The sequence below is a fragment of the Tamandua tetradactyla genome, chromosome 26 (genome assembly GCF_023851605.1).
Source record: "Tamandua tetradactyla isolate mTamTet1 chromosome 26, mTamTet1.pri, whole genome shotgun sequence".
NCBI lineage: Eukaryota > Metazoa > Chordata > Mammalia > Pilosa > Myrmecophagidae > Tamandua > Tamandua tetradactyla.
This window is the reverse complement of record NC_135352.1, coordinates 28,119,163-28,144,977: the sequence shown is the minus strand read 5'-3', so window position 1 is coordinate 28,144,977 and position 25,815 is coordinate 28,119,163. Positions and strand designations below refer to the sequence as shown.

General features: G+C 37.0%; 1 long non-coding RNA gene across 2 annotated transcripts in view; it reads right to left on the bottom strand.

The window, feature by feature from the left end:
- LOC143669906 (uncharacterized) overlaps window positions 1–25,815 on the bottom strand; it is a 60,262-nt gene that overhangs the window by 14,627 nt on the left and 19,820 nt on the right. The window contains exon 3 of one of the 2 annotated variants that reach the window (XR_013169117.1): window positions 9,004–9,154. This is a non-coding gene — a long non-coding RNA (uncharacterized LOC143669906). Of the gene's footprint in view, window positions 1–7,254; window positions 9,155–25,815 lie in introns of those variants that run through there. The other variant, XR_013169116.1, reaches the window with a different exon arrangement.

Here is a 25,815-nt window from a genome sequence, read left to right as displayed (position 1 = left end):
AGGTAGTTTCCTAGACCTTACACCCAAAGCACAAGCAGTGAAAAAAGAAATATATAAATGCTATCTCCTCAAAATTAAACACTTTTATGCATCGAAGAACTTTGTCAGGAAAGTAAAAAAATAGCCTACACAATGGGAGACAACAGTTGAAAACCATATATCAGATAAGGGTTTAGTATCCAGAATATATACATTCTTCAACTCATCAACAAAAAGTCAACAACCCAATTTAAAAATGGGCAAAAGACATGAACAGACGCTTTTCAGAAAAGGAAATACAAGTGGCTAAAAAGCATATGAAAACATGCTCACCTTCACTGGCTATTAGGGAAGTGCAAGTCAAAACCACAATGAGATACCCACTCACACCCACTAGAATGGACATTATCAAACAAACAGAAAATGACAAGTGCTGAAGAGGAGGTGGAGAAAAAGCTACACATATCCACTTCTGGTGGGAATGTAAAATAGTACACACACTCTAGAAGGTAGTTTTGCAGTTCCTCAGGAAGTTAAGCATAAAATTGCCATACAATCCAACAATTCCATTACTGGGTATATATTCAGAGGACCAGAGAGCAAGGACACAAATGGACATTTGCACATCGATGTTTATAGCAGCATTATTTACAATTGCCAAATCTGGAAACAGCCCAAATGTCAATCAACAGGCAAGTGGTTAAACAAGCTGTGATATATACAGATGATGGAATATTACCCAGCTGTAAGACACAATAAAAAAATCATGAAGCATATAACAACTTGGATGAAACTTGAAGACATTATGCTGAGTGAAATTAGCTGGAAACAAAAGGACAAATACTGTATGGTTTCACTAATATGAACTAGCATTAATGAGTGAACTTTGAGAGTTAACCATTCAGATTCTCAGTAGATAGAAAGAGGATAGAGATTGGACATTTGGTGCTGAAGGAATACAGATTGTGCAACAAGACTGATGGTTAAAATTCAGAAATGGGTAGCACAACACTAACTAATGGTGCCACAATAAGTACACTGAATGAAACTGCATGTAAGTTTGCTTGAAGGAGAAGGTCTGGGGGCATGTACGACACCAAAAGAAAGAGAGAATAAAGACTGAGACAGTATAACTTAGGAATGCCTAAAGTGGACAATGAGGGCGATTAAATGTACAAATATAAAAACGTTTTTGTACGAAGAAGAACAAATGAATGTCAACATTGCAAGGTACTGAAAATGGGATGGTTTACAGAAAAAAATACGATCAATGCAGGCTAGGGTCTGTAGTTAACAGTAACATTGCAATATGCTTCCACTGAATGTAACAAAGGCATTTTGCCAAAACTAAATATCAACAAGTAAGGGTTATGGGGAGGGTATGATTCTTTATGGAAGCAAAGGAAATCTCTTCGTGTTAAATTATCGTGGTGAAGACATGTTTATTTACTTAGGTTGGATTGTATGATGTGCAAATAAAGCTGTTTAAAAATAAACAGAGAGAAACAAGTGCTAGAGAAAAGGTAGATAAAGAGATGTATCTATTCACTGTTGATAGGGATGAGTGGTACAGGCCTTTGACGGGCAGTTCGGTAGTTTCACAGGAGGCTAGGGGTGGGGTTGCCATATGATCCTGCAACCCTGTTCCTATATATGTACCTGGAAGAACTGAGTGTGGGAACATGAATAGACGTTTGCATACTGGTGCTTATGGTGGCAGTATTCCCGATTCAAAATGAATAGAAGTGGCCTAAGGGTACTAATGACTGAGGCATGGAAGAGGAGACATTGGACTACTGAGAGGCTACAGAAGGAATGAAGTTGTGAGACATGTAAACAGGTGAATGGAACTTAAGGACAATATGTTGAATGAAACGACAAAAATTAAAAAGACAAATATTATCATGCCTCATTCATATGGACTAACTACAATATACAATCTCAGAGAATTGAAGTCAAGAGCATGGGTTATCAGGTTGAGATCTATTGCAAAGGGTCCCAGATTATAAGTGATTATAGTAGTCAATCTATTCTGGAGTTGTTAACTGTTATTTCTAAATTCTGAGATCCTGAGCTATTTGCGTATAACCTGGTTGTTCTCTGAAACTTTGGGTCTTTATGTGATACCTGAAATTGTGAGTTAGAGCACAGAAGCTATGAAAGTCAGCAGTACCCCATTCAGTAATGTTAAATAGGTTGAAAACGTGATCTGACTTTTATTAGAGATATGAATGAAGCTGATCTGGATAGAACTAAGGTAAATCAGAATACACAGTAAAAGTTGACATGATCCATATTTTAAAACTTCACCTTCTGTGTTAGACCAAAGGGAGAGATATTTATTAGGTGCAAAATTTATATTTTGGGTAGCATATTATCTAATTTAACTTATCGACAGTTTATTTGAACACCATAATTCATGGAATCTTGACTAAGGTGTGAGATCTTGTTGGTTTGTACAGGCTGGTGTGATGTCCCAATATATTGCAGAGTAATTTGGCAGAGAAAAAAAAAGTATTTGTAAAGGCCCTTGGGAGACTGGGGATAAAGGAGGAAATATTCAACTTCCCCAACTGAGGAATTCCTGATATTCTGAGAAGCAGTGGGGACAACCAATTCTGTAGGCTGTGTCCTCAGTCTTGGGATTCACCCCTATGAAACTTATTCCTGCAAAGGAGAAGCTAAGCCTACTTTTAATTATGCCTAAGAGTCACCCCCAGAGAACCTCTTTTGTTGCACAGATGTGTCCACTCTCTCTAAGCTAACTCAGTAGGTGAACTCACTGCCCTTCCCCCTCCATGAGACATGACTCCTAGGAATGTAAATCTCCCTGGCAACAGGGACAAGACTCCTGGGATGAACCAGGACCCAGCATCATGGGAATGAGAAAACCTTCTTGATCAAAATGGGTAAGAGAGAAATGAGACAAAATAAAGTTTCAGTGGCTTAGAGATTTCAGAGTTGAGAGGTTTTCCTGGAGGTTATTCTTATGCATTATATAGATATTCCTTTTTTAGTCTGTGGTGCATTGGAGTGGCTGGACAGAAGTACCTGAAACTGTTGAAATGTTTTCCAGTAGACTTGATTCTTGAAGATGATTGTATTACTAGACAGCTTTTACAATGTGACCTTGGGATTGTGAAAACCTTGTGTCTGATGCTCCTTTTATCCAGGGTATGGACAGATGAGTAAAAAAAATAAGGATAAAAAATAAATAAATAATAGGTGAAGGTAAAGGGTAAAAAACTGGGTAGATTACAATACTAGTGGTCAATGAGAGGGAAGGTTAAGGAGTATGGGATGTATGAGTTTTTCTTTTGTCCTTTTATTTGTCTCTGAAGTGATGCAAATGTTCTAAAAATTATCATGGTGATGAATACACAACTATGTGATGATATTGTGAGCCGTTGATTTTTTACTATGGATGGGCTGTGTGTGTGTGAAGATTTTCTCAATAAAAGTATTTTTAAAAAATGATACAACTATGCACCAGTTAGGATGGCTAAAATCCAAACAATGCCAACACAAAATGCTGGTGAGGATTGAAGCACAGGGATCCTCATTCATCGCTGGTAGAAGTGCAAATTGCACAGCCATTTGGAAGACAATTTGGAAGTTTCTTACAAGGCTAAACTTAGTCCTACCAAACGATCCAGCCCTACCAAATGATCCTAAGTCTTCACCCAAATGAGTTCAAAGCCTATGTCTACCCAAAAATTTGCACAGAAATGTTTATAGCAGCTTTATTCATAATTGCCAAAAACTGGAAGCAGTCAAGATGCCCTTCAATAGGATGAATGGATAAACAAACTGTGGTACTTCCATACAATGGAATAATATTCAGGAATAAAAAGAAATGAGCAAGCCATCAAACCATGAAAAGAAATGCATATTTGTAAGTAAAAGAAGTCAGTTGGAAAAGCCACATGCTGTAAGCTTCCACCTATGTGACAGGCTCAAAAAGGCAAAACTATAGAAATGGTAAAAAGATCAGTGGCTGTCTGGGTCTTGGGTGAAGGCAGTGAGAGGGGAATAGGTAAGAAAAGGGAGTTTTTAGGGTCATGAAACTATTCTTTATGTTACTGTAATAGTGGACACATGAAATTGTGCATATATCAAAACCCATAGAACTGTACAACACAAAGAGTGAACCCTAATGTAAACTATTGACTTTAACTTATTCATGTTAATAATAATGTATTAATGTTGGTTCATCACTTTTAGCAAATGTACTACACTAATGCAACACGATGATAAAGAAAAATGTACTAACTAGACCAGTGTGTACTGATTTTATCACACTCTGCTGTTAAATTAGTAATATTAAAGTAAGTTACTGTTATTCACTAACAATGTAAAGTTATGAGGTGTGGAGATGGGACCTAATTTTTTAGTGTACTATAGGGAAAGACTTTATAAGGATGATTCTGCCTTCTGGAATACTTTCAAGGAGAATGACAGAACATATTGAAATGATAAGTCTGCTTCCTGACCATTTCTTAGGATGTTAATCAACCCGAGAAACCAAGCACACTACACTATTAAATAAATCATGTTGAAAGAAGAGTATAATGACAATAGATGTGGAGATAAGCAATGGCAAGACAAGCAATGCAGTAGACACCACAGTATATAGATGTGTCATCACATTGCAGAAAGACATGTAACCCGAGAAGCATGCTCTTTCCTACTGACAGCCCCTGTTCCAAAAATCATCAGTGTATAATGGAAGGTATGCACCTCTATTTTTGGACAAGATGAAATTATTTAACCAAAGACACATACCAAAAAAGGGAGATAACTTAACCTATCCTTGATCTCAGGACCACCTGGCTTGAGAAAGTTTATGATAAAAACCTCCCAGCCAGTATATTGAGCTTCTCATCCCTTGAGGTAGCCAAGTGCAGCCCCATGCATACAGTATAGTGTACAACATACAAATATTATCATTTTCTATCATTATCACTTTCTATATGTGCACAGTAAGATTAAAAAAAAGATTAGGAGACATTGGTTTATAGCTGAGCTGATTCTTTATTGATGAGGTCTTCATACATGTAACAGAAGTTTATTTGTAATTTACCCCACTGGAGCCCAGCCCAGTTAAAGAGAAGGGAAATCCATTTCAAACTACCTTACTATCAAGGTTTTACAGCTGGGCTGGAAATTTGTGTGTGGAGAGTAAGAAAGATAGGGGGAAATAATGGGGTAGGGGTCTATTTGTCCCTGACCAGCTGTGATCCTGAGCAAATGACAAAGACCACCTAATGAAATCCCTTCACTATATGCATGAGAAAACCTGGACTGAGGTTAAATAGCTTGAACTATCAAAGATATAACTAGTCCCAGGATGAAGCTGATAACAGCCCCTAAGCCAAACTACAGTCCTTATATGCCACAAGTAAATTACTCATTTAAACAAACAAAACAAAACAACACCCATGTCTACCATGACAATGGGATCAGTGGAGCTGTGGGTCAAAGAGACTGACTACCCACCAGACACGATAGCCTAGCTGCTCGTCATACTCAAAGGTGAGAGTTCTGCTTTGCTGATCCAGAACCCCCAGATCTGGTTGCATTATGGAGGACAGATTCATCCCAGCTATCTCTAAATATGTGAAATGTAAGCCAGAATGCCAGCTTATTACTTTTTAAAAAAGGAGCTAGATCCTCCTAAAGGCTACTTACTGCATCCTCAGCAGTGCCCTTACATTAATCCAGGTCCCTTAGAGGCTGTATCCTTAAGCATAAATCAGAGCCTAAGATCCACTGGCCACCTGGACTCCTGATGCAGCATCCTGCCCATGATAAGGTATTTCAGTTAACTGCCAGCGACTTCCCTTTCCCAACTCCTCCTGTCCAACTCCTATTGGCTAGCTCCTTGTGTGAGAGGGTTGCATTTCCCTCCTATTAAAAGTCTTTCCCTAGATGAAGTAGAACTGACTCATATTTCTCCAGGTAAAGCACTTATTATGCTTAGCCTCGGAGAAGTTTATATAGATGTCCCAATACAGCACATTGTCTAGTTTAGGGTATCTCCATCTCCTTAGTCAATCAGTTACTGTCACCCACAACTTCTTCTTTTTGGGAGGGGGGTAGGGTATGAAAACTGGGTCAAATTCCCTTTACCTACAATTGATGTTATCAAAGCATTTCCTAATCTCTCCATGTATTTTTTAAAAAATATATGGCAACATACATATAACACAAAATTTGCCATTTTAACCATTTTTAAGTGTACAATTCAATGACATTAATTACATTTACAATGTTATGCCACCATCAACCCCATACCTTAAACAATATATTTTCATCACCCAAAACAGAAACTCTGTACTCATTAAGTAATAATTCCACTTCTCCCTCCCCCAGCCCCTGGTAAGTTTTAATCTATTTTATGTCTTTGAGTTTGTTTGTACCAGTTATTTATTAAGCAGTAACTCCAGTTCTCCCTCCCCCAACCCCTGGTAAGTTTTAATATATTTTAAGTTTGAGTTTGTTTATACTAGTTATTTCAAATAAGTGGAATCAGGCAATGTTTGTTCTTTTGTGTTTGGCTTATTTCACTCACTAAATATTTTTAAGTTTCATCCGTTATGTACAAAGACATCATTCCTTTTTATGGCTGAATAATATTCCATTGTATTTATATAACACATTTTTATCTCTTCATTCATTGATGGACACATGGTTTGTTTCCATCTTCTGATTATTGTGTCTAATACTGCTATGAGCATTACTGTATCTGTTCGAGTACCTGCTTTCAGTGCTTTGGGGTATATACCTAGAACTGGAATTGTCGGGTCATATTCTATGCTTAACATTTTGAGGAGCCACCAAACTGTCTTCCACAACAAAGTGGAAGAGCATGGGCAACTAAAAATGCACAAGTGTTCCTCATTCTCAACCTCCTCACAAACACTTGCTATTTTCTGTTGTTTTTGTAATCAGCCATTCTCATGGGTGTGAAATGTTATCTCATGTAGTTTTTATTTCAATTCCCCTAATGACAAATGATGTTGAACATCTTTTCATGTGCTTACTGACCATTTGTATATGATCTTTAGAGAAATGTCCATTCAAGTCCTTTGCCCAATTTTTACTTGGATTTTCTCTTTGTTGTTGAGTTGTAGTAGTTCTTCATATATTCTGAATATTAATCTTATCAGATAAATAATTTGCACCTATTTTCTCCCAATCTGTGGTTATCTTCACTTTCTTGATAATGTCCTTTTATGTACAAAAGTTTGTTACTTTTGATGAGGAATAATTTTCTATTTTTCCTTTGTTACTCATACTTTTGGTGTCCCATCTAAGAATCCATTACCAAATATAATATCCTAAAGATTTTCCCCTGTTTACCTTTTAAGAATTTTATGGTTTTAGATCTGTATTTAAGTAACTGATCCATTTTGAGTTAATTTTTAAATATGTATGAGGTAGGAATCCAATTTCATTCTTTTACATGTGGCTAAAAAGTTTTCCCAGCACCATTTGTTTCCCCATTGAGTGGACTTTGTGTCTTCATCAAAAAACAATTGTCTATAGATATAAGTAAATATGAGCCCTCCAACTTTGTTCTTTTTCAAAATTGTTTTGGCTTTCTGGGGGCCCTTGCAATTCCATGTGAATTCACACATTGGCTTTTCCATTGCTACAAAAAAAAGTTGCTGGAGTTTTGATCAGGATTGCACTGAATGTATAGATCATTTTGCGTAGTATTGAACTCTTAACAGTGTTAAGTCTCCCTTTCCCTGAACATTTTATGTACTTCCACATCCATTACCTTCTGGTACTTCCCAATTTCAGTCTCAGAGGTTAACTTTATATCAAAAGTGTAAATGTCAGTGCTGCCCATTCACTGACCACTGTATCTGCTAAAAGTAATGCTTAGCAACTAGCTTGGGTGCCAATTCAAGGCTTCCCATGGACCACATTTTAAGAAATCATGACACAGCATGTAACTGCTCATCTACCATTTTCATCCTGTGACAGATGGGGCTGATTTGCTGCACTGAACCACACTTAAGCATAATCTGTCTAATTATTCCCATCCCCTTTTAACCCACTTTCCATTTCTTTTTCTCAATCTTTCAGCTACCTTTCTCCCATGCTTATACCATGGCACTCACCCATATGTATTAGCTACACTGATAAACTGCCTCAATTCCTTTTTGAAAAGCAGCAAAGGTTAAATCTACACTTTGGGGAGCAAAGCTCCAGTGCCAGTTCTTAGTCATGTAACCTCTTAGAGCCTCAGTTTCCTCATTGGCAAAATGGTGAGAGTCATCTTAAGCCTGCTCACGTCACAAAATTGCTGTGAGGGTCAAATAAAATAATTATATAGGCAAGAGCACTGTGAAAAGACTTGACAAGCCACACAAATGAAAGGAAAGACCATGGAATTTGCAGCAAAAATAATTACATATTCATACTTCCTTACATTGAATTAAATCAAGGGAAATGTCAGCTACAGAATTCTTAGGGATCAGGGTTTTCTTTTCTGGTGGGCAAGAGAAATATGCTCACTGTATTCTGGGGAGATAATTAATTTGTGTTTTTCTGTGCTTTAGGATTAAAGCCTATCTGGAATTCTCATGGCTTTTTATCCTTTCAGCATTTTGATGCTAATGTAGAAAAGTTCAGCAAAGGTGAATATTCTAAATACATTTTACTTTATTTAATGAACATCTTCAGTAATAATTATGTTTTATCACATGACTGGCCTATACAAAAGTACAAGCAGGCGGATGGCAAGCAAACCCCTGTGCTTCCTTGGAGAAGAAAATTTGGAGACTCAAATGAGTAAATTTAATTAGGAATTTCACAGGAAATGATTGTGGGAAGCAGGCAAATTTTACCCTGCCTTACAGCAGGAGGGCTTTGTCCCAGTCTGTAACATGTTAGAAGCCCTTATTCACGGGCTTTTCTTTTCTCCTTACTTCATAGATGCTTGTGAAGCTGCTGCGAGGTGTAGGGATTTCATTTTAAATAAAAAATGCTCTCCAGCGCCTTACTAACCTGCAGCTGTTCCACCACTCCACATAAGAAGTCAGATGTTGTCCACTGGAACTGGAATTGCTTTAGGCCAAAAGCAAAAGATTTTCCACTTCCAAGAATCAGTGAAGTCTTATGGGGATATTCTGGAGCAATGTTCCTTCAACGCAGAAATCTGGTAGATGATGTTTAGTAAATATGAGCTAAAATAAATTTAAATATATGCTAAAATAAAAAAAAGAATCAGTGAAGTGTCACCTACCATGGAATTTTTTCTTTTACCCTTTATTTTGAAATAATTTCAAACTTACAGGATAGTTGCAAACCCCACACAGATATCCACCCCTATCCAGATTCCCAGATTTACCAACTTTAACACTGGCATATTTGCTGTATCATTCTGTCTATCATCTATTTATCCACTATTTTCTGAACATTTGAGAGGAGGTTGCACATATCAGACTCCTTGAACACATAATACTTCCATATGCATTCCCCCCCCAAAAAAGGATATTAACTTACATAATCATCTCAAGTACGGTTATCAAGTTCAAGAAAAATTTTAATGCAATTTTACTGAAATATATTCACATCCCATCCAATCCATCCAAAGTATACAATGGCTCACAGTATCATCACATAGTTGAGTGTTCATCACAACAATCAATTTTAGAACATTTCCATTACTCCAGGAAAAGAAAAAATGAAAACCTCAAACATCCCATACACTTTATCCCCTACTATCATTGATCACGAGCATTGGTGTAGTGCATTTGTTACTGTTGATGAAAGAACATTAATATATTACTGTTAATTATGATCCTTAGTTTGAATAGGTGCATTTTTTCACTTATACCCCTCTATTATTGACTCCTTGTAATGGTTTCATACATTTGTTCTAGTTCATGGAGGATTTTTTATATTTGTGTTGTTAATCACAGTCTTCCTCCAACACAAGACTTACTAAGTTATACAATTCCATGTTTAACCTCTGCCTTTCCTTCTGTTGACACATATGACTCTAAACTTCCCCTATCAATCACATTCACATACAATTCAGTACTGTTAATTATACTCAGAATAATGTGCTACCATCACCTCTATTGATTTCTACTCATTTAAATTCAACCTAGTTAAAAATTCTGCACATCTTAAGCAACTGCTTCCCATTCTCTAGCCTCATTCTATCTGTTGGTAACCTATATCCTAGATCTATGTCTATGAGTTTATATAGTATAATTTGTTCATATTCATGAGATCATACAATATTTGTCCTTTTGTGGCTCATAGTTCACTCAACATAATGTCTTCAAGATTCATCCATGTTGCTGCATGCTTCAGGATATCATTCCTTTTTACTGCTGAATGATATTCCATTGTATGCATATACCACATTTTGTTTTTCCATTCATCAGTTGAAGGACAGCTGGACTGTTTCCATCTTTTGGCAACTGTGAATAATGCCACTATGAACTCTCAGTGTGCAAATGTCTGTTTGCATTCCTGCTTTGAATTTATCTGTGCATATATCAAGTAGCGGGATTGCCAGATCATAGGGCAACTCTATACTTAACTTTCCGAGTGTGCTGGTTTGAATCTGTTATGTAACCCCAAAAAAGCCTATGTTCTTTTAAGCCATTCCTGTTAGTATAGACCTATTGTAAGCGGAACCTTTTACTCAGGTTGTTTCCATGGAGATGTGACCTAGCCCATTCAAAGACCTTAGAAGCCCAGAGACATTTTGGAAACAAGGACCAGCAGACATTGCCATGTGCCTTCCCATGTGACATCTTCATGGCCTTAAGAACCGTAAATCTGTAACCAAATAAATCCCCTTCATAAAAGCCAATCCCTTTCTGGTAGGATATTGCATTCCAGCACCTTTAGCAAACTGAAACACTGAGGAGTTGCAAAACTGTTTTCTACAGTGGCTGTACCATTTTACATTCCAACCAGCAACGAATAAGTGTTCCTATTTCTCCACATCCACTCCAATACTTGCAGTTTCTTGTTTGTTTAATAGTGGTTGTTCTAACAGGTGTGAAATGATATCTCATTGTGGTTTCATTTGTATTTCCCAAATAGCAAATGTAGATGTGCTGGTTTGAAATAATGCATGTACCCTAGATAAGCCATATTTTAATCCTAATCCCATTTTGTAAAGGCAGCGTTTCTTCTAATCCCTATTCAGTATTGTATGTTGGAATCTGTAATTAGATCAACTCCCTGGGGGTGTGATTTAATCAAGAGTGGTTGTTAAGCTGGATTAGGTGACGACATATCTCCACCTACTTGGATGGGTCTTGATAAGTTTCTGGAGTCCTATAAAAGAGGAAACATTTTATAGAATGAAGGAGATTCAGAGAGAGCAGAGAATGCTGCAGCACCATGAAGCAGAGAGTCCATCAGCCAGTGACCTTTGGAAATGAAGAAGGAAAATGCTTCCCGGGGAGCTTCATGAAACAAGAACACAGGAGAGAAAGCTAACAGATGATGCCGTGTTCACCATGTGCCCTTCCAGTTGAGAGAGAAACCCTGACTGTGTTCACCATGTGCCTTCTCACTAGAGAGATAGACCCTAAACTTCATCAGCCTTCTTGAACCAAGGTATCTTTCCCTGGATGACTTAGATTGGACATTTCTATAGACTGGCTTTAATTGGGACATTTTCTTATCCTTAGAACTGTAAACTAGCAACTTATTAAATTCCCCTTTTTAAAAGCCATTCCATTTCTAGTATATTGCATTCCAGCAGCGAGCATCTTCTCATGTGCTTTTCAGTCATTTGTATTTAACCTTTGGAAAAATATCTTTTCATATCTTTTGCCCATTTTTAAATTGGGTTGTCTTTTTATTGTTGAATTGTAAGATTTCTTTGTATATTCTGGATATTAAATCCTTATCAGATATGTGGTTTCCAAATAATTCTCCCATTGATTTGGGTGAATTTTGCACACTTTTGACAAAGTCCTTTGAATCACAGAAGTATTCAATTTTGAGTAGGTTCTTCCCATTTATTTATTTTTTCTTTCACTGCTTGTGCTTTGGGTGTAAGGTTTAGGAATCTATTGCCTATCCCTAGATCTTGAAGATATTTCCCTACATTTTCTTTTAGGAGTTTTATATTTTCTAAATATACTGTCTCTTATATTCAGGTCTTTGATTCATTTTGAGTTAATTTTTGTATAATGAGAGACATTGGGGTCTTCTTTCCTTCTTTTGGATATGGATATCCAGAAGTTCAAGATATTAATGGTGTTATAAAGCTTACATTCCACATTCCAATTTTTTCTTATGTCCCAATAATATCCTTTTCAGCTTTTTCTCCCTCATTCTTAGTTTCTACCCAGTATCATGTATTGATTTAAGTGTCATTATCTCTTTAGTTTCTTTTTCTTTTTTTTAATTATAGAAATATATACAAACAAACCTCCCCATCCCAAGAATACCATTCAATGAGTTGATCAAGATTAATCACATTCACAATGTGGCACTACCCTTGCCACTATCCATTATTAGAAATTTCCCTTCACCTCAAATGGAAACCCTCTACTCATTTTGCATTAACTCTCCATTGCCCCTGTCCCTGACCCCTGACAACCTGTACTCGACTTTCTGTCTCTATGAATTTTCATATTCTCTGATATTTTCCTTGCGGTTACCATGGGGCATCAATTTAACATCCTAGATCAATAACAATCTCTTATTCTTTGATATGAACCTAACAACTTCAATACCATACACAAACTATATTCCTGTATTTCTCCAGGAATACAATATTTTATGTAGTTCTTGTCAAAAATTATATATTTATTAAAACCTAAAACCATCGATATATTATTACATTTTATTCATTTGTCTTTTAGATTTCATAGGAAGTAAAATGAGGAGTTACAAATCAAAAATACTATAGAACTGGTATTTATATATACCAAAGTCATTATCTTTTAAAAAGTTCTTTTTTTTTTCCATGTGCCACCAATCAACTATGTAGTGTTCTTCCCTTTCAACCTGTTGAACCCTCTTTAGCATTTTTTTTGTAGGGCCAATCTAGTGGTGACAGTCATTCAGCTTTTATTTATGTGATAATGTCTTAATTACTCCCTCATTTTTGAAAGAAAAAATTGCCAAATACAGAATTATTGGTTGGGAATTTGCTTTTAGCACTTTAAATATGACTTTCCATTGCCACCTTGCCTCCATGATTTCCTATGAGAAATTGGCACATCATGCTATTGAAGTTCTGTTTTATGTGACATGTTGCTTCTTTCTTATGGATTTCAGAATTTTCTTTTTATCTTTGCTATTTAACAGTTTGATTGTAACATGGTATGGTGTGGGTCTATTTGGGTTTATCCTGTTTGGAGCTTATTCAGCATCTTGGATGTGTATATTCATGTCTTTCATTAAATTTGGGAAGTTGCTAGTCATTACTTCTTTGCATATTCTCTCTGTCCCTTTCTCTCTTTCTTCTCCTTCTGGGACTCCCTTGATGTGAATATTAGTACACTCGATGGTGTCCCACATGTTCCTCTGTTCACTTTTCTTCATGCTTTCCTCTTTCTGCCCTCCTTAGACTATATAATTTCAATTGTCTTATCTTCAAGTTCTCTGATTCTTTCTTCTACCAGCTCCAATCTACTGTTGAACCCATCTTGGGGATTTTAAGTTTTTGTTCTTGTGGTCTTCAACTCTGTTTGGTTCCTTTTCATAATTTTCATCTTTCTATAGATAATCTCTTTGTGTTCATCTACCATTTTCCTGATTGCCTGTAGTCCAGGCTTTCCTGTAGGTCTCTGAGCATACTTAGGCCCCTTTTTTTTATGTCTTTGTCTGGAATGTCCCAGGTCTGATCCTCTTCATTGATGATCTCTAAAACTTTAATATCCTCCTTTGCTTGGGCCACCAATTCCTGTTTCTTTGCATGTTTTGTAATCCTTTGCTCAAATGGAATTTGGATTCTGAGGCATTTGTTCCTGAAGCTTATATCCAGTTAGTGTATAACAAAGATTTCCATGAATACCAGAAGCTAGCAACAAGAAAAAAACACCATTCCCAGTTTTTGCAAATTGACTTATGCATTGCTCTGCTTCAGAGTTTATCCATACAATGAGTTTGGAGACTAGCTTCAGACCAAAGCATAGGGACTTAGATGATCCTTTTTCACATGCACATTGTGGAGCATATACCTCTGGCTTTAGGAATTCCCCCATTTAAACAATGTAGATGTTGCCTTTCCCCTAGAAAACAGTTTCCTCATGTTCTGGGTACTGCACTGCATATCCTGCAGGCAGCAGTTCCTTTCTCTAGGCAGTATGACTCTCCCACAGTGTTCTGTGGAGAGCCCAGTGAGCCACTTCTATGTGCAGGGCAAATTCTGGGACAGTGAATCCCTCAGGCCATGACCAGAGAGATTAGACCATACATACATGTCTCAGTACAGGGCTACTCTACTCCCTCTAAAACCAGGGTCATGGATTCACAGTGGGAGAACAGATCAAGCCAGGGAGAGGGTCGGGGAAGGGCTGGCTAGGGTAACACAAGATCCCACTGGTTTTTAGTATTCTTTCTCTGATTCAGCACTCGCTGTGTAACTGCAATCCTTCAACTGTTTTCAGTAGCTTTTAGAAAGATGTTTCTTCCAGTTATTGCTGGTTGTTCAAAGTTTCTGTGGGGGAACAGAGCCTGAAGTATCTCATTCTGCCATCTTGAATAGGGCAAGCTTATCAATGGAATTTGAAATATTTCTGCAATTAAGCTCCAGACCTACAGAATCTGTTCAAATGTGTGAAAAAGAGGATAGCAAGTTATCAGGGTTGCTCTAAAAAAGCTTTTCTTGAGATGAAAAAGCAATCTGTTCAGTGCAACCTTCAGCTTCACCCTGAATAAGAGCACACCTGCCTGGAAGAGGTGTGGAATACACCCTCTGGTCAAAGTGAAAGAGAAGTTTTGGGCTTTTTTCAACATTATTATCTAATATTCAAAAACTAGAAGAAGTGAATGCCTAACTAACAAAAAGTGTGTATAGCAGGTAGACAATAAATGTTAATTGAGTTAATGAATGAATACCATAATCTTAATTATATTTTAGTATCAGGAAGGATTTTCCTTACAAAATTCCATTAGTCTGAGTTAGTAATTCTAAAAATACTTGGTTGTAAATCATAACCCAACTCCAAGATGGGGATTTGTATTAGTTTGTTAAGTGGCTGGAATGCAATATACCAGAAATGAAATGGCTATTTCCCCCCCCATCTAGCCGATATATATATTTTTTAATTCTAACATTTGTTCCCCCTATTATTTATTTATTTTTAATCCATATGTTTTGTTCATCTGCCCATACCATAGATAAAAGGAGCATCAGACACAAGGTTTTCACAATTACACAGTCACACTGCGAAAGTTATATCATTATACAATCATCTTCAAGAAACATGGCTGCTGGAACACAGCTCTACAGTTTCAGGCACTTCCTTCTAGTCTAATACACCTTAATATAAAAAGGGGTTATCTATATATGGAGCGTAAGAGTAACCTCCAGGATAACTTCTCGACTCTGTTTGAAATCTCTCAGTCACTAACACTTTGTCTCACTTCTCTCTTTCTCCTTTTGGTTGAGAAGTCTTTCTCAATCCCTTGTGCTGAGTCCCAGCTCATTCTAGGACCTCTGTCCCACATTGCCAGGGAGGTTTACACCCCTAGGAATCAAGTTCTACATAGAGAGGGGGAGGGCAGTGAGTTTGCTTGCCATGTTGGCTGAGAAAGAGATAGACCACATCTGAACAACAAAAGAGGTTCTGTGGGGGTGACTCTTAGGCCTAATTTTAAGTAGGCTTAGTCTATCCTTTGTGGGGATAAGTTTCATATGAACAAACCACAAGACTGAGGGCTCGGCCTATTGATTTGGTTGTCCCCACTGCTTGCAAGAATATCAGGAGCTCTCCAAATGGGGAAGTTGAATTTTCCCCCTTTCTCGCCATTCCCCCAAGGGGACTTCGCAAATACTTTTTTATTCACTGTTCAAATCACTCTGGGATATATCAGGGCATCTCTCTGGACAAACCTACAAAATCTCATGCTCTATTCAAGGTTCCATGTACTTATGGTGTTCAATTAAACTGTCCATATAAGTTATATTAGGAAATGCTTTTATAAAGGCAATTTAATAAGTTACAAATTTACAGTTCTAAGGCTATAAAAATGTCAAAACTAAGGCATCCAGAGAAGGATAACTTGGCTCCAGAAGGACTGTGGGTCTGGAACACCTCTGTCAACCAGGAAGGCACATAGCTAGCATCTACTGGCCCCTTGCTCCTGGGTTCTATTATTTTCAGTCTCTGTTTCCTGTGGTTTCCTCTTTAAGTGTCTGTGAGCCTTCACTTAGCTCCTCAGGAACACAACTCTGGGTTCTGGCTTGCTTGGCATCTCATGGGAAGGTACATGGTGACATCTGCTCGGCCCTGCATCTCCAAACATCTGAGTATCAGGTGGTTCTGTCAGCTCTGAAGCAACTGCTCTCCCAAGCATCTGCATCTGCTCTCTCTGTCGGCACTCCAAAATATTTCCTCTTTTAAAGGACTCCAGTAAACTAATTAAGAACCACCTTGAATGGGTGGGGTCACATGTCCATATACTCAAAAGTTCACATCCACAATTGGGCATGTCACATCTCTGTAGAGATAATGTAATCAAAAGTTTCAGCCCTACAGTACTGAATCAGGATTAAAAGAAATGGCTGCCCCCTCCAAGACTGGATCAGGATTAAAACATGGCTTTTCTGGGATAAGTAATAGTTTCAAATCATTCAAACCATGATTCCTACGGGTGTAAACCTCCCTGGCAACGTGGGACAGCACCCATAAAGAGGTGAAAGGAGAAAGGGTATATCCGCTTGGCAAGCCTGATCAACAGAGCCAATCCTGACTTGGCACTTAATAGAATGAGAGTGGTCCTGGTAGATTCCCTTATATATATCCCCATATCCTTTTCTATCCATGCATTTCAGGAACAACCACTAGTTATTAGCAATAAACAGCATGCTTTATCACTAGGCTATTACTGTTTTCTATTCAGATTATTTGGGATTGACCATACTAGAGTTAAAATAACAGCATACTTTATCACTAGGCTATTACTTTTTTCTTTTCAGATTATTTGGGATTGACCATACTAGAGTTAACCAAATTTCAAATACTTGTGCTAGTTATCTGTAACATTAAGCAAAAAAAACACTATTTAACAGCCTTCTGGAGGAATATTTGGGTAATGATTACTGTTTCTAGAAATAGACAAAGAATAATAGGCATGATTTTCATTGTCTTTCATTGCCTCTTTAACCCCTTCTGTCTTACTTTTGCTTCTGTGTCAAAAAATAGAATAGAAACAAAATGCCACATCTTGTTTATGCAATTTGATTGTCACATATATCCACTTAATTGTTCTCCTTCCAGAAGGGACCCACCTAGCAACACAGCAACTTTCAGAAAAATGCTTACTTTCCACAGAACCAAGATATCCTTGATTGAGGTCACTTTTGGAGCCTAGGAAAAGAGGTTACACAGGAGGGTTTGATGCATAGAGATGCTGCAGCTAACCACTTCCCTCTTTTGCTCCAAACTTGAGGCCCTTTCTCAGAAAAAGGAGATCCTGGAATTTGTCATATTGTAATTTCTACAGGAAACTAGGTGTGTGTCCAATAAAGCCAACCATGCTGGTTTTTCTTATGGATGGTGTCTATTTATCTACCTTTGGTACTGAGCAGCTTACAGACAAGAAGACTGGAGTTTCTCAGAGTCATGCACAATGACATTAAGAGCAAATATCTTAACTTGGAGGAGCTTTCACTCAGAGGCAGATGCAAAACATGCTCATTTTATTGCATTTCTCCAAGAGCTGAGGGCCCTTTTACAGAAGAGCCTTTCAGCCATGAGAGGAGTGACAATTTGACATTGTAGGATCCTTTAAAGGGACACTAAGAAGTTAAAGGGAAGAAGGAGGACAATCTCACTGCTTGGAACCTAAAGTGTAGCGTCACCAAGAGCACAGACCACAGAGCCCTTGGCTATGAGATCCAGGAGTCTCTGTACACAACACCTGCTTAAGGATGCCCTTGTTATACAAATGGCTGATCCAACCTGTAACTACTTACCTTGTCTTCTTTCTGCATCTCTAATATCTCTGAGATTTTTTCCAGTCAGATCACTGAACTTAGAGTGGTACAAATAGAACCCAATCACAATGCTCATGCCTCTTTTTTCAGCTTCCTTTTACTATGCACTCTTTCCTCCTAACATGTTGAAGGATGTGGTGCATAAATTTAAATGTGAACTTCTTGTGTGTCTGAAGCCAGAAAAATGACCAAGCATAAGAAATGTCCTGGTTTTGAATACATGATATCAGTAGATCCTCCAGCTTAATTCTACCAAAGAAAAAAAAAACTGAGGTTTTGTGTATTCCAGCCGTGGTTACCTCCAGGGTTACTCCTGTGATCTTAGCCTAGGACCAGTCCTTGGAGACTGTTTCTGAGTAGAGCGGCGATGCTAAGGTACAGTTTCTAAATGTGGAGTTTCCTATTCAGGACTTGTCAAGCACTCCTGTCCCACCCCATTTGGGGGAGTATGGATAGCTTCACTTGCTAAAATGGTAAAGCAAGTGCCTGCAGCTGGCCAGGCTGAGCTGTTTCTGAAGCTCAGAGAAGCTATGACTCATCCTCCTACAGTCCGTTAACTTTCCACTCCTCTCACTAGACCAGCTACTCTTCTCACTCTGACTCCTATAAACCCACTTATTTTCAAATTTGCTCAATAACCATGACATTCAAACCCAGCCTGCTCCATACACAGGATGCTGAGGAAGCACACAGTGAGAATCAGGGTCCATGGCAGAAATAATGAGCACAGAATGAGGACTATTTTCTTGGACTATGGGTAGTGAGAAATAGCTACTAATAACAAAGTACAGCAAATTTTAGGACATGTGCCATCCTGCCCAATCGAATTAAAAGAATGCAATCATGTTAACTGGACATTTTCAGGAAGTCACACTACATTTTAATTGACTGCACAGGCTCCTGCATGATTAGTAAAATAAAACTTTGGTGCTCAAGCTGGATTGAGCTGGTAACACTGAGCTAAAATGGCTTCCTGACATAAAGCAGAGCTGCTCAAGCTTATTCTCTCTATGACACTTCCAAGCCCTGTTGCCAAGTCACAAAAGAAAAGGCTACAAATGCTTCTCAGAGAAGTTTCAGGTCTTTCCTACAAGAGAGATTACAGGGGAAAGAACAAGAAGAACCAGAGGTTTATTGCAAAGTCATGAAACCAAGTAACAGTAACTCCTCCTATCCTTCCATCAGGTGGCATGAGTTTAAAAGAGTCTCCAGTCATGCAGCCATTTCTCAGAGTTGTATTCTTAGCCCACCTGTATCCAGCCAGAGTCCAGGGACTACAGAAACTTGCAATACTTTATAAGAAGAAATATTCAATAGACTCAATGAACAAGTATTTGTTGAGTATCTATCATGTGCTCAGCACTAAGACATTTGGAGTTTTGATAACAATAGTTGGTTTGGATATCAGCCCAATAAAATTAACCATTAGACTTCCAGTAGAAACCCCAGAGATATATATTAAACATGAGCCTGAATTTAAAACACAACTCATTTTCTGTGTTGCTATTATTATTTTTTTATTTCTGTGCTGTTATTATTATTTTTTTATTTCTTTGCTTTAAAAGTTAGATTGATATGAGCTATAGATTATCACTTTGACCTTTGGATGTCTACATGCAATTCTCAGTGGTAGCCTCACTGAGATGTCTAGCAGAGCAGCTCTTTAATCTCCACATGTTTATATCTGAACTCATTTACTTTCCTCTAAATCTGTATGTTAACTGGTGGCACTCGATACTGGATCTGTGAATTATCTTTGTGTCTTTCTGTTCCTTACCTCCAGGATTCAATCATCAAATCATACCATGTTTTACCTTTTAAACACAACTTAAACAATACAACAATGATCTCTTCTCATAGGTGGGTACGAGTATTATCATCTCCATTTTATAGTTGACAGACAGTTTCTACAGAGGTTAAATAACTTGCCTCAGATCACGCAACCAGGATACAACAAAGTCTGTCTGATTCCAAAAATTAGGATTCTTAAATACTGCCTCTAATTCAGCAATCACTACCTAGCTTAAGTCTCATCTCTTCCTTTTTCACTTTTATTATGTTTTAAGTCAAGTTTATAAAGGTATAATATACAAAAATAAAATTCACCCCTTTTAAGTACAATCTGACGAGTTTTGGCAAAAGTTCACACCTACCTTGTTTTACTTTCTACTATCTTGTTTCACTTTATTGCACCATACATATATTGCATTTGTGCTGGTTTGAAATTGTTATGTACCCCCAGAAAAGCCAATAACCCTAATACAAATCCAGTCGTGTGGGGGCAGACAAACCGTTTGGGTGGGGGTGGGCCATTTGGATTAAATTATTTCCATGGAGATGTGGCCCTACCCATTCAAGGTGGGTCTTTTTTAGTTTATCAGAGTTATATAAGAGGGAGATCTTTTTGAGAAAGCACAGACGCTTGGAGAGCTGATACAAAGAGACAAAACAAAGAGACAAAGACACATGGAGAGGCTGAGAGAGCCCCTTGAAACCAAAAGTCTAGAGAGAAAGACCACAGACATCACTATGTGCCTTTCCATGGAACCGAGAAACCCCAGACTTGATCAGCCTTTCTTGAGTGAAGGTATCTTTCTCTGGACATTTTCATGGACTTAGAATTGTAAATTTATAACCTAATAAATCTCCTCTGTAAAAGCCAATCCATTTCTGGTATACTGCATTCTGGCAACTTTAGCAAACCAAAACAGCATTTCTCAAAAATTGAAAGTTTTTGGCCACCCTGCTTTGAGCAGCTCTGTTGCTGCCATTTTTCCAACAGCAGATGCCCACTTCATGTCTTTGTGTCACATTTTGGTAACTCTCATGATATTTCAAACGTTTTCATTATTATTATATCTGTTTTGGTGATCTGTTATTAGTGATCTTTCATATTATTATGTCATTGTTTTGGGGCACCATAAACCACACCCATATAAGATGGTGAAATTAATTGATACATTGTGTGTGTTCTGGCTGCTTCACCAGCCAGACATTCTCTTACCTCTTTTCCTCCCCTTAGGTCTTCTCATTCCCTGAGAAGCAACACTATTTAAATTAAGTCAATTAATAACCCTACAATGAACTCCATGTGTTCAAGTGAAAGGAAGAGTCAATCAATATGGCAAACTTCATTGCAGTCTTATTTTAAGAAATCAGTACAGCCACCCCAGCCTGCAGCAACCACCACTCTGATCAGTCATCAGCCATCAACATCGAGGGAAGACCGTTTACCAGCAAAGAGATTACGACTTACTGAAGGCTCAGATGATGGTTAGCAATTTTTAACAATAAAGTATTTTTAAATTAAGGTACCTACATTGTTTTTTAGACATAATGCTATTACACACTTAATAATTACAGTATAATGTAAACATAACTTTTATATGCACTAAGAAACCAATAATTGCATGTTACTCACTTTATTGTAATATTCACTTTATTGTGATGGTTGAGAACCAAATCTGCAATATCTCTGAGGAATGCCTGTATGTGGTTGTGTAACCACAACCGCAATCAAGATAGAACATTTCTATCACCTCACAAAGTTCCTCCATGACCACTGCAGTCAATACCCTTCCCTGCTTTCTAGCCTGGCGCTCACTGATCAGTTTTTTCTATATATATTTTTGCTTTTTAAAAGAATGTAATGTAAGTGGAATCATACAGTATATGAACTTTGGGGTCTGGCTACTTCTGCTTAGCTTAAAGCTTTTGAGATTCATCCATGTTGTTATAAGTATCAATAATTCAGTCCTTTTAATGGCTGAGTGGTTTTCTATTGCATGGGTGGGTCACTGTTTGTTTATCCATTCACCAAAGGAAGGACATATGGGTCATTTCCAGTTTGGGGCTATTATGAACAAAGCTGATTAAAATATTCTCCTACCAGTCTCTGTGTGAATACATGTTTTTCTTTCTCTTTGGTAAATGAAAACATAGGAATGGGATTATGGGTGGTATAGAAAATGTTTGTGTATGCTTGACTTTATATGAATCTGTCAAGCTGTTTTTCAATGTTGCTATGCCATCTTGCATACCAACCAGCAATGAATGAGAGTTCCACTTGCTCTATGTCGTTCTCAGCACATAGTATTCTCAGTCTTTTTAATTTTGGTTATGCTAATATATACGTAGTAGCATCTCATTATGGCTTCTATTTACATTTATCTAATGATTAATGATGTTAAGCATCTGTTTAACATGTTTATTTGCTATCCATTTGTCTTCTGTAATGTAATATCTGTCCAAATCTTTTGCTCATTCTTTAATTGGGTAGTTTGTCTTCTGATTGTTGGATTTTGGGAGTTCTATATTCTACATACAAATCCTGATAATGCAGGTCTTTCTTCTGCTACATTGTTGTTTGGCTTGTGTAAGCCTTACTCCTTTTTGTCCTCCAATTTTTCTGTTAATGCTTACTTTCATGTTTACTTGATTTTTTTGTAATGACCTTTTTGAGTCCCTTTTCATTTCTTTCTGTATATATTTTTCATATATTTTCTTTGTGGTTAACATAGGGCTTAAATTTAACATCCTAAATCTGTAATAATCACATTTTATTTGATACCAACTTAACTTCAATAACATACACATACACGTTTCTATGTCCCTCCATCCCCCCATTTTTTATACTTGTTACAAATAATATCTTTATACATTGTATCCCCAAACCATAGATCTATCATTACTTTTTTTCATTCTATTTATATGAAATTTCCAGAATAAGCAAATCAAATAAGACAGAAAATATCTGCTATGGCTATGGGTGGGGATAACAGAGGTTGACTGCAAAACAATACAGGGTTTCCTGTATTGTTTCACTGATGAAAATGTTCTGGAATTACATAGTGGTCATGATACTACAGCCATGTGAATACACAATACAAGTTAACTACCCACTTTTTACTAATAGGGTGAATTATATTGTATATTATTATATATCAACAATAAAAGAATATGCCTTAACATTTTTCTAGATTTTCCCTAAATCATTACTCTTGAATCAATCCAATGATTTAATTTCCACAGTACTTTGCACACAGTAGGTTGTAAGAGGTGATATTTGATGGTCTATACTTGGCTTTGGCCAGATGTCCATTTTGATGCTGCTAAATCACTGCTGGGGGTGAGCCATACATTTTCTAGATGGATGAACAGTACATTGCTGTGTACTGAGATTATTCTAAGTGATCCATGGATAAATGTTTCCTAAGTTTTTTACCAAAATGCATTTATTTTAAAGTGTATTAGAAATATAAAACAAATATAACAAATCTGTGATGTCAGGATATTATTGCTTAGGACAAGACTAAGTGAAAGAAGTGAGCCAATTTTAGTATTAAATAAATAATATTACAGAGACAAAATGGATATAAAGAATATTTGTAGGCACTGTGCAAGCAGATGTTAAGGAAACAATGGCTGACAAGATGGAGTTTGGTTTTTCCACATGATACACACGGCACTTAACTCTCCAACCTCATTTCCTGCCACTTCTTGCATTTTATGCTTCAGCAACAAACACCCAACTACTAGTAGTTTTCTACTCCCCAAACTGGGTCTTACCTGCCTATACTTACCCTTTTCGTCTCACCTGCTCTATCAAATCCAAATTATTGTGTTTTTTTGGTTTTAATTGACTAATATATTCAATCATTAAATAAGTAGAATTCGAACTCAGTCCTAGAGGATGAAAAGAAATTACAAAGACAGGGAAAAAAAAATCCAGATGAAAAAATAGACACATTAGCAGGATTACTGATAAAAGAAACAGTAGAGAAACCAAATGTCTCAATCAGGGCTTCCAATAGAATTTTCTGTGATGATAGAAATGTTGCATATCTGCACTGTCCAATACTAGCCACCTCTGACTACTGAGCACTTGATATGTGGTTAATACAACTAAGTACTTGAATTTTTTTCTTTATTTTTAATTAATTAAAATTTTATAAGCCACATGTGATTAATGATTATCATATTAGCACAGCCCACTAGATCACAAGGTTCATATGAATAAGTAATCAAGAACAAGAGAGATGGCTTATATGACCCGGCAATACCATTGCTAGGTATCTAATCAGAGGACATGAGGGCAAGGTCACAAACGGACATTTGCACATCAATGTTTATAGCAGCATTATTTACAATTGGAAGAGATGGAAACAGCCAAAATGCCCATCAACAGACGAATGGCTAAACAAACTGTGGTATACACATATGATGGAATATTATGCAGCTGTAAAATAGAATAAAGTTATGAAGCATGTAACAACATGGATGGACCTTAAGGACATTATGCTGAGTGAGATTAGCCAGAAACAAAAGGACAAATACTGTATAGTCTCACTGATATGAACTGACATTAGTGAATAAACTTGGAGAATTTCATTGGTAACAGAGACCATCAGGAGATAGAAATAGGGTGAGATATTGGGTAATTGGAGCTAAAGGGATACAGATTGTGCAACAGGACTGAATGTAAAAACTCAGAAATGGACAGCACAATACTACCTAACTGTAATACAATTATGTTAAAACACTGAATGAAGCTGAATGTGAGAATGACAGAGGGAGGAGGGCTGGGGGCACAAATGAAATCAGAAAGAAAGATAGACGATAAATATTGAGATGGTATAATCTAGGAATGCTTAGAGTGTATAATGATAGTGACTAAATGTACAAATTTTAAAAATGTTTTTGCATGAGGAAGAACAAAGGAATGTCATTACTGCAGGGTGCTGAAAATAGATGGTAATTAATATTTTTAAATTTCAAAAAAAAAAAAAGAGATGGCTTGCTTTTTCTGGAAAGGATTAGATAGACAGTAAATACTGACTTATCCTTTAAGGCAGTTTTCAGGCATCCATCCCTTCAGGTAGACTAAGTTCCCCACAACCTCCAAGCTCCTTTAACTCTGTACGTCTGCTATAGCTGTACTTACCAACAATGTATGAGCACTACCTGTATGTTTTTTAGCCCATGGGGCTATAAGCTCCTCAGAGGAAGGATTATCTTATTCACCTACGTCTTCCCAGTGCAAGCACAGTAATTATTAATTCAAATTTTCTTGCATGAAAACTACAGTTGGCATAGAAAATGCTTAGTCATGAAATGGTAGTGGTTTTTTTTTTCAATCTCTTCTATGTGCAAAGTATTGTACTAGACAATGGGGACAAAAGATGAATAAAAACAAAATGCTTCAGGAAGTTAGTAATTATCTCATTCAATCCTCAGAATAATCCCACAAATTAGGAATTATTCTTTATTTTACATATGAGGAATTTAAGGCTGAGTGGCCTCAGTGGGCATAATGAGAAGGGAAGGCTGTCTTCAAATTCATCTGACAACCATGGAACTTTGAGTGTGCTATTCAGCTCTCTAAATTTTGGTTTTTTCTTCTGTCAAACGGATTAATAATAATAACAATAATGCCTATCTCTTAGAGCTGTTTTCAGGAATAAATGAGATAATCTAACAAGACACTTTGAACAGCGTTTGGCACATTATATATGCATATTATAAAAGCTATAACTTACAATAATATAAAAAGATTAAGTTGGACTGTTTCATGGTCTGCGCCAAAAATAGAAGACATAAACAAATTAGATCACAGGATAATTTAAAAGCAACATATCTTCATGTTTTTTAAAAATGCCAAAGAA